This window comes from Pteropus vampyrus, unplaced genomic scaffold (assembly GCF_000151845.1).
Source record: "Pteropus vampyrus isolate Shadow unplaced genomic scaffold, Pvam_2.0 Scaffold22, whole genome shotgun sequence".
In the NCBI taxonomy this organism is placed as follows: Eukaryota; Metazoa; Chordata; class Mammalia; order Chiroptera; family Pteropodidae; genus Pteropus; species Pteropus vampyrus.
The window spans coordinates 14,650,330-14,657,841 of NW_011888803.1; the positions used below are offsets into that span (position 1 = coordinate 14,650,330).

At 42.8% G+C, this 7,512-nt stretch overlaps 1 protein-coding gene across 3 annotated transcripts in view; it reads right to left on the bottom strand.

The window, feature by feature from the left end:
* Positions 1 to 7,512, bottom strand: part of BCAR3 (BCAR3, NSP family adaptor protein) — a 203,505-nt gene that overhangs the window by 113,241 nt on the left and 82,752 nt on the right. Inside the window, exon 1 of one of the 3 annotated variants that reach the window (XM_023528123.1) lies at positions 2,460 to 2,601. The exons of the other annotated variants lie outside the window; for them this stretch is intronic. The gene's annotated coding sequence lies outside the window, so the exon portion shown is untranslated. Of the gene's footprint in view, positions 1 to 2,459; positions 2,602 to 7,512 lie in introns of those variants that run through there. 3 annotated transcript variants of the gene reach the window in all.

Genomic DNA, 7,512 nt, shown 5'->3' on the forward strand with positions numbered 1-7,512 from the left:
GTCTGCAGTTTAAGTGCCTGAGTAATGCCTGGCTTGATGACAGATATAGAAACCAGGGAACAGCTGCCTCTGGCTGGAGAGCAACACCTTCACTTTTAGGTACACTGAGCATTTTTCAGAACCTTTCATGTACATAATCACTCTTCCCACAACGTCTCTATGAGTCTAAAAGAGTGGTATTATCCCCATTTTACCAATGAGAAAACTGAGGCACCATGAAAGTAAATAACCAATCCCAGCTCAGAAGTCCTATTCTCTGGGAAACCTTCCCTGAAACCCAGCACAGGTCATATCTCAGTTACATGTGCCTTATAGCTTCTTTTCTTTCAGTGTTTATAATTTGTCACAGTTTATAATTACACATTTATTCCTGTTTAACATCTGTTGCTCTGTAGCCTCTAAGATCCATGTCTGGTTTTGCTTTTGTTTTGTTCCTATTTTGGGGTCTGGCACATTATTGGCAGTCAACACATATTTATTGAATGAATGAGTGAATGAATGAATGAATGAATGAATTCCAGGCTTTTAGACCCTTTGTCCTTTCTTCTATGTATTATTTCTTATGGGTCCCTATATGCTAAATAAATATAATGCCATGGATGTGGGCTGCGCTATAAACAATTTTAGGATTCAAATTTCCTCAACTCTATAGACAGCTTCCACATGAATGTTTAAACAGCAAAACTCCGGGCCACTTCAGCCAAAGGGATCTATGAAAGGACAACATAACCAGTGACATGGAATTGATGACTTTTAGGCAGTACAAGAGGCTTTGTCAGGGAGCATTCAACCTCAAGTTGATCCCCTCCTGACACAAAGTAATTTGTTTAGTCCCTATAACATTACTAGTTATCAGGAAGCTGGGCAAAATGCACTTCAAGGAAGAATAACTTTTAAAATTCCAGGTTTGCCCAGACCTAAATGGTAACAAGTAAGGAACACAGATGTTTAAGCTATAATCAATGAAGACCAAACAGAAAATCTGAACTTGAACAATTGCAGACAGAGAATTCCCTGAAGTTAATATGTAATAAACCACTGATGCAAAGGGCTGGCAGCTCTGACATGGACCACAACAGCAAATGTTGCAGTTATTTTCAGGAGCCTTACACTTTAGGGGCCTGCCCTGTGAAGAGATAGCCATGGACTTGCTCATAGGAATCCCCAGTCCGCCAAGCAGGGAAGTCAGCTTCCAAAAGGCCTATATGATGGCTTAAAACTCACTGTCATATCTGCTAAGAGAAGTCATTACAAGGCTACACTTGGGTAGATCCTCAATAAATACCTACTAAGTTAATGAACGAGTGAATGAAAAAGAGATGGAGCTCTTGACAACACAGGCTCACTTTCTATACAAGGTGCACCTCAACCTTATGGTCTCTATTTGAACTACCCGCTTCAGAACTTGCTCCCCTCACCAAACTCTGGACCCTTGTTCCCCAGTTACTTTCTTAATCTGATGACCAGCTATGCATAATTAGCTTCTTTATTCAGCAATTGGAAAGAAATGCTCCAAATGTCTCTGGCTAATTATGGAATTCAGATGATTTTAGTTTTCCTTATTTACACAGTTCTTTTTATTTACTTTTTTGTCAGTAAGTATGTATTATTTTATTATTAAAAATGTCACTTAAAAAACTAATTCATCGAGGCCCCGTTGTGGAAAGCATTGCTAGCCCGAGGATATAAGAAGGTGAGTACATCATCAGGACCTTATATTCTTGTGGAGAACATAGCACAGATACAGAAAGACTGGCTGCAGCAGAGGTCCCCTGTGCTGTGAAAATGCAAAAGGAGGGATTAAAAGTATTGGGGGACAGACTGTTGATGCTGGTGAAAATAAGAGAGAGGGAGGAGTCTTGAAAAAAAAATGCTTTACTATGGAAATGAAGAGAGAGCAAACAAATGTAGCAAAACTAGTGCAATGGCCACTTGGCTGCAATCTTGAGTTTTGACAGGAAAGGGCTCAATGTAGATACTGTAGGCTGCCAGGGTGGCCGGTGGAGGTGAGCCATGCCGGCACTGTTCTAGTGTGGAAGAAGGAACCTGGGTAGTTGGAGGAAATGAAGGGAACATGAAGCCTACCAGCTCCCTTACACAGGAGGAGCCAGACTGACAGAAAACCCAGCTTGCGTGGATGTACTCATTCAATCTTTGAGAGCAAAGTTTGCCTTCCAGACAAATAGACTTCAGCCTAATAGAATGGTTTGTGAGATGTGGGCAGGACTCACCCATTATCTTAAAATCTTCCTAGCAATGTTATTGCTTAAATTGTCATCATTAACTGGTTATTCTTATTCCTTTGTGTTAGGCATTGACCTCTCTCTATAGTCTTTTTTTTTTTTTTGTAAAACAATGTTAATCCTTAATGGACGACCTAATAGAACACTAGCTCTAAATGTGCTCTTTACCCAGTAATTCTGCTTCGAGGAATTTGTCCAACAGAAAAGCTCACTCACCTGTACACACTAAGATATTTGTGACCGCATTGCTTGCATCGTTGATGTGCGGAGGGATGACTGAATTAGAGCATGTCTATACTATGGCACGCAGCACGCAGCTGATAAGAATGAGGTCATTCTCTTGGTACTGACACAGAAAGGTATCTGTGAAATATTACTAAGTGAAGAAAGCAAGTGAAAAAAAAGCAAGTTGCCCCATTGATGTAAAAAATAACAAATATATATATTTGTGTGGGATTATGTGTCTACACGTACAAAATGTCTGAAAGAATTTCCTCCATTAAAACTGTTTGAGAGGTGAAACTGACAGGTGAGCATGAGAGGACTTTGCTTTTGTCTTCATGTTATTCTAAAATTTTTCTCAATGAGCACCGATTGCTTTCATAATTAAGGATAATTTACATAGTGCTTACTATGAGCTTTATGTATATTAACTCACTTAATTCCAACAATAATCTTATGAGGCGGAACTATTCTTATCCCCTTTCATAGATGAGGATACGGTCTCTGCCCAGGTTGCACAATGATATGTAAAGGTGTTGAGCTTTGAACCCAGGCCATCTGACTCAGACTTCGTGCTCTTCTTAATCACTTGGTTACAGTGCCTCAAAAAAGATTTACATAACTAAACAACAGCACTGTTTTAGAATTGGACAGATCTGCATTTGAATTCCAGTTTTTGCTGATTAGCTTCTGACTCTTAACAAGCGTCTTACTTGTAGGTCAGTTGCCCCATCTGTGAAATAGGGGATGATAGTAACATACCTCATAACGCCATTGTGAGAACTACACAAAATATGTTTGGTGCCAGACACTTAGTGAGCACTTGATACAGATAGATTATTTCGTCTTTTGAGATTAAATTACCAGCCCTTTAGTGTGTACTAATTTAATTGGTTGTTTTCTTGGTTAGCTGCCTGGCAGCATCTGGTGCTTCAAAGGTAAATGGAGAAGGGAGACTCGGGAATAAGAGGGAATTAATTGGCTTGGACCGAGAAAATGGAAAATGCTGAACTAACTTTACCTTATTCACAGTTTTGCCTAAAGCCAGTCCAATTAAGAAAATAAAATCTATAGTATTTATATGAGTTTTTTAAAATAACTCTGGGATAAAATATCATCATCTTATTTTTAGAATGAGGGTACTGAGTTTCAGGGATTTGCCTAAGGTCACTGAGCTCATTAAATAACAGCCAAGACTAAAATTTAGATTTTCTAATTCCACATCCCACACTTTCCATGACACCCTCTGCTTGAGTTGGGGTCAGTATATCCTTGTTGGGAAGTGGCGACTGCAGCCTCTCAGAAAGAATGTGACTCAGAAGTGATAACAGTATGGCAGTAATAGTGTTGCTAGGAGGAATGTTCCATCAATTCATATGCTGTTTCTGAGTGGGGAAAAAATGGCCTCCTCCGAACTTCAGAGCTAAACTAATTTACAGACAAGTGTGACCGCCCCGCCCATCCTCGCCACCCCCCCGCCCCCCAGTGGGGCCCATAAAGCCCAAGAACAATTACTCTGTCCCTTTATCTCTAGCTGTTTGTGGTATCTATCTTTACAGCAGTCATCATTCTATGAAACAGGACATGGTCATCCTGGAGGAGACAGGTGGCTTGAGCAGGCAGGTGGCTGCAGGCAGGTGGTGGGAGGGTCCAGAGTGGAGACTTGCTCACTGCTCCCAGCTCAGCAGCTGCCTACTTCTGTCTAATCTTTCTTCATTTTCAACTCAAGAACACTGGGGGTCAAGCTGGAGCCAAGAAAGGATTGTCCATTTGTGTGGTTCTCACTGTGCCACCTACTTTTCAGGCTCAGTCAACCCCTGCCAAGTAGGGGTCATTATCATTCTCTAGAGAGAAGAGGTATCAGTAAGAAATGGATCAGAAAGAACTAGAGTTCTCAGCATTTTTTCCAACAAGATATCAACATTGTATAACTTACTCCCATGTGAGTGCCGGGGCATAAGGTGTGATCCCACAACTTTTTCTGTCAGTCAAACAGCCTTTGATTGCTAAAATACAGATAATCGTGAAAGCTGGAGTTTGTTACACTATTATCTCTACTTTGCTGTAGGCTTGAAAAATGTCATGATAAGAAGTTAAAATAAAATTTTAAATATCCTTTTGGAATGCAGACACATGAAAGTGGTATTATAATAGACAATCTTGTGTCTGTTTAGTTTAAACTGTTTAAACTAAGCAAATTAGTTTATTTTAAAAATAATTTATTTACAATCTGCGATACCGCTTTATCAGTCATGAAGTGCTTGCCACACACCTCAAACTCTGGTGCAAGGGCAGCTGGGACAGCCAGTCAGAGGGCTGGGCTGGGCAAGGTCATCGATTTAGCCCTTTCCTCCCTCCCCAACACACACACACACACACACACGCACGCACGCACGCACGCACTCATGCACGCACGCGCGTGGTTGTGGTTGGTGTGGGGCATTTCTCTTGGGTGGTGACCATTTGGAACTCCTTCGAATGGCCCTGTTGACAGTACTGAGACTACCAGGTAGTAAGAACACAGTCAACTGCCCTTAGAACTGCTGGTACAGGTGTCGACAATGAAGGGCAGAGCACCAGAGATTCTGGGGGAGGAAACACAGCCTAAATTTGAAAAACAGCTATGTTTACCAGCACTGGACCAAGAACTTTACACACAGCATTTCAGTTAATTTTCTCATAACCCAGAGAGGTGGAGGTTATTAAGCCCATTTTATAGATGAAAAAAAGAGGCAGAGTAACCAGCCAAATTCACATAGCTACGATCTGGAAGCCTCTCGACTGAACTCCCTGATTCTACTACCTACATCACCCCGCAGTGTGAATCCTGTTTCTGAGTAAGCAGGAAAGTTTGGGTTGAATTGCTGGAGCATGACATGTAATAGGAAAATGACTTAAAAGAAGTTAGCTGGCTGGGTTAACTCCATGCCTGGCATTCAACAGATATTTGTGATCTGGACTTTTGAATGAAGTTTTAGACTTGGAGTGGGGGTGGGTAGGAGTCTCTAGTGGGTTGGGGACTACAGTCTGGGACTCCAAATACACTTGCATTTCCCCCATGGCAGGAAACCACGCGGACAGGTACACAGGTGTAAGCCTCGATTCCAAGCTCCCTATCCCTCGAGTTCTTCCTATCAAGAGTGGTCTGGGAGTGGCAACCTTGCCATCCCTGGGGGCTTATCAGAAATGCCAAACCTGTTTCACCCCAAACTGACTGACTCAAAACCCACATTTTAACTAGCCTCCCAGGTGACTCGTGTGAGAAGCCTTGCCCTGACTCTGCAATCTTACTGCAGGGGAATGTGCCAGTGTCATTCCCATCATCCTTGGCCAGCCAGTGGAGAAAGAAACCCCTTTTTCCTTTTCTAGGCTTAGAAGGGCTAAAACCACTTGCTGCCCCAACCTCCTGCTCGAAGGACCGAAGGACCATCCAAATGGGAGTGGGAGGCACACTACTCAGTTGTCAGCATTTCCAGGAAGTTCACACCCTTGAGTGCTCCCCATGTGACCTCTTATGAATTTGAGGGCGTTGGAGGAGCTTTTCCTCACAGCGTGACCAGGTGGTGACAAACACACCATATGGAAGGAAATTAGTGAATAATCCTTGAATATTCTGAAGTGAGTCATACTGGCCTTTCTTGGAGACTGCTACAGATGATTAGACTTGTGGTTTCTGTTTCTTAATTCGTAGTATACAGTTAATGAACATCTAGAATGTCCCCCGACATGGAAGGTGCTGGGCCAGCAGATCCTGACCTTGAGGCACTTTATACAGAAATAATATTATACTGCTACCACCTTTGGTAACGAAGGTAAAATAAAGGTCAGGTAAAGTGCTTCTGTAAACATGGACTCTGGTGATTTGTTAACTGTCGAGGATAGAAACTAGTCAACAGTAGCTCTAGGGACCTTCACCACCTGTACTCTCCCTCCCCACTCCTTTATTGTCCCTCTTCCATTTGCTGTGGGCTTTCAGTACGGAGTGCTGATAGTGACCGATGGTGATGGGCCCTGCCTGTTGTTCCAGCACCTACTATTGGCACTCTGTGCGCTTTACCCGTTTAATCCTCACAGCAGCACTCTGAGGCATTCTGCTTTACAGATGAAGAAATTGAGGCTCTATGAAGTTAAGTTGTCCAGGGTCACGTGCCTAGAAAGTATCAGAGGACTGCAATACAGATCTGACAGGGATTCTAAACTCAGTTCTTTCCCTCCACACCTGGCTGCTTCAAATTCATTTGGTTCCTTGTGGAATTTCAGGTGATTGGGGAAGGGGGTGTTCCTGATGTTTCTAAGTCACATCACATTGATGGCTGTCAACTCCTTACATGTTCGTCTGGTGCCAGCTCCAGGATCCTGAGATGGTCTGTGTGAATCACCAAGGGGCGAAAATATAGTCCTAGGAGGATTATCTAAGCCCATAAAGTTTGGGGGATGGCGTAAACTACTTCCTGTCAGCTTTCTATTGGCACTGTTTGGAAACAGAGATGAGGTAATGTGATAAAGCACCTCTACGTTTAAAACTGGGACAAGTACAAGCCATTTGCTCTTGGGACCCGCCAGGATGACAGCCAGACAATGAGGGCATAAAACGATGGACAGGAAAAGAAAAGCCAGTCAAAGGAAAGAGAGTCGATCCAAGTTTCAACCATCCCACTATTTATAGGTCAGACACTCCTCAGAGGAGAGAGGATCCAAACCCAGATCCACAAATGATTCAATGCTTAGTTGTTCCAGAGCACAACTAAGAAATTGAGTCTCCTACAATTCTTTCATAGTAGAGATCTCTGGCAGGAAATCTTTTCTCGATAACCCAAATGTTAGCCCTCACCTTTACCCCTCTCCACAGCTCTCTTCTTACCAGGCCTGCCTCTCCCTGCTTCCTTCTCAGGCTGTTTTCCAAAACTTTCCTGTATCCATTCTTCTCTAAAGCTCCCTTCTCCACCCTCGGAGGCTTACCCCCTTCCTGATATCAATGTTCTCAAACTTGCCTGATCATAAGAATCACCTGGCGAACTTGATAGTGCAGATTCCGAGGCTCCTTTCC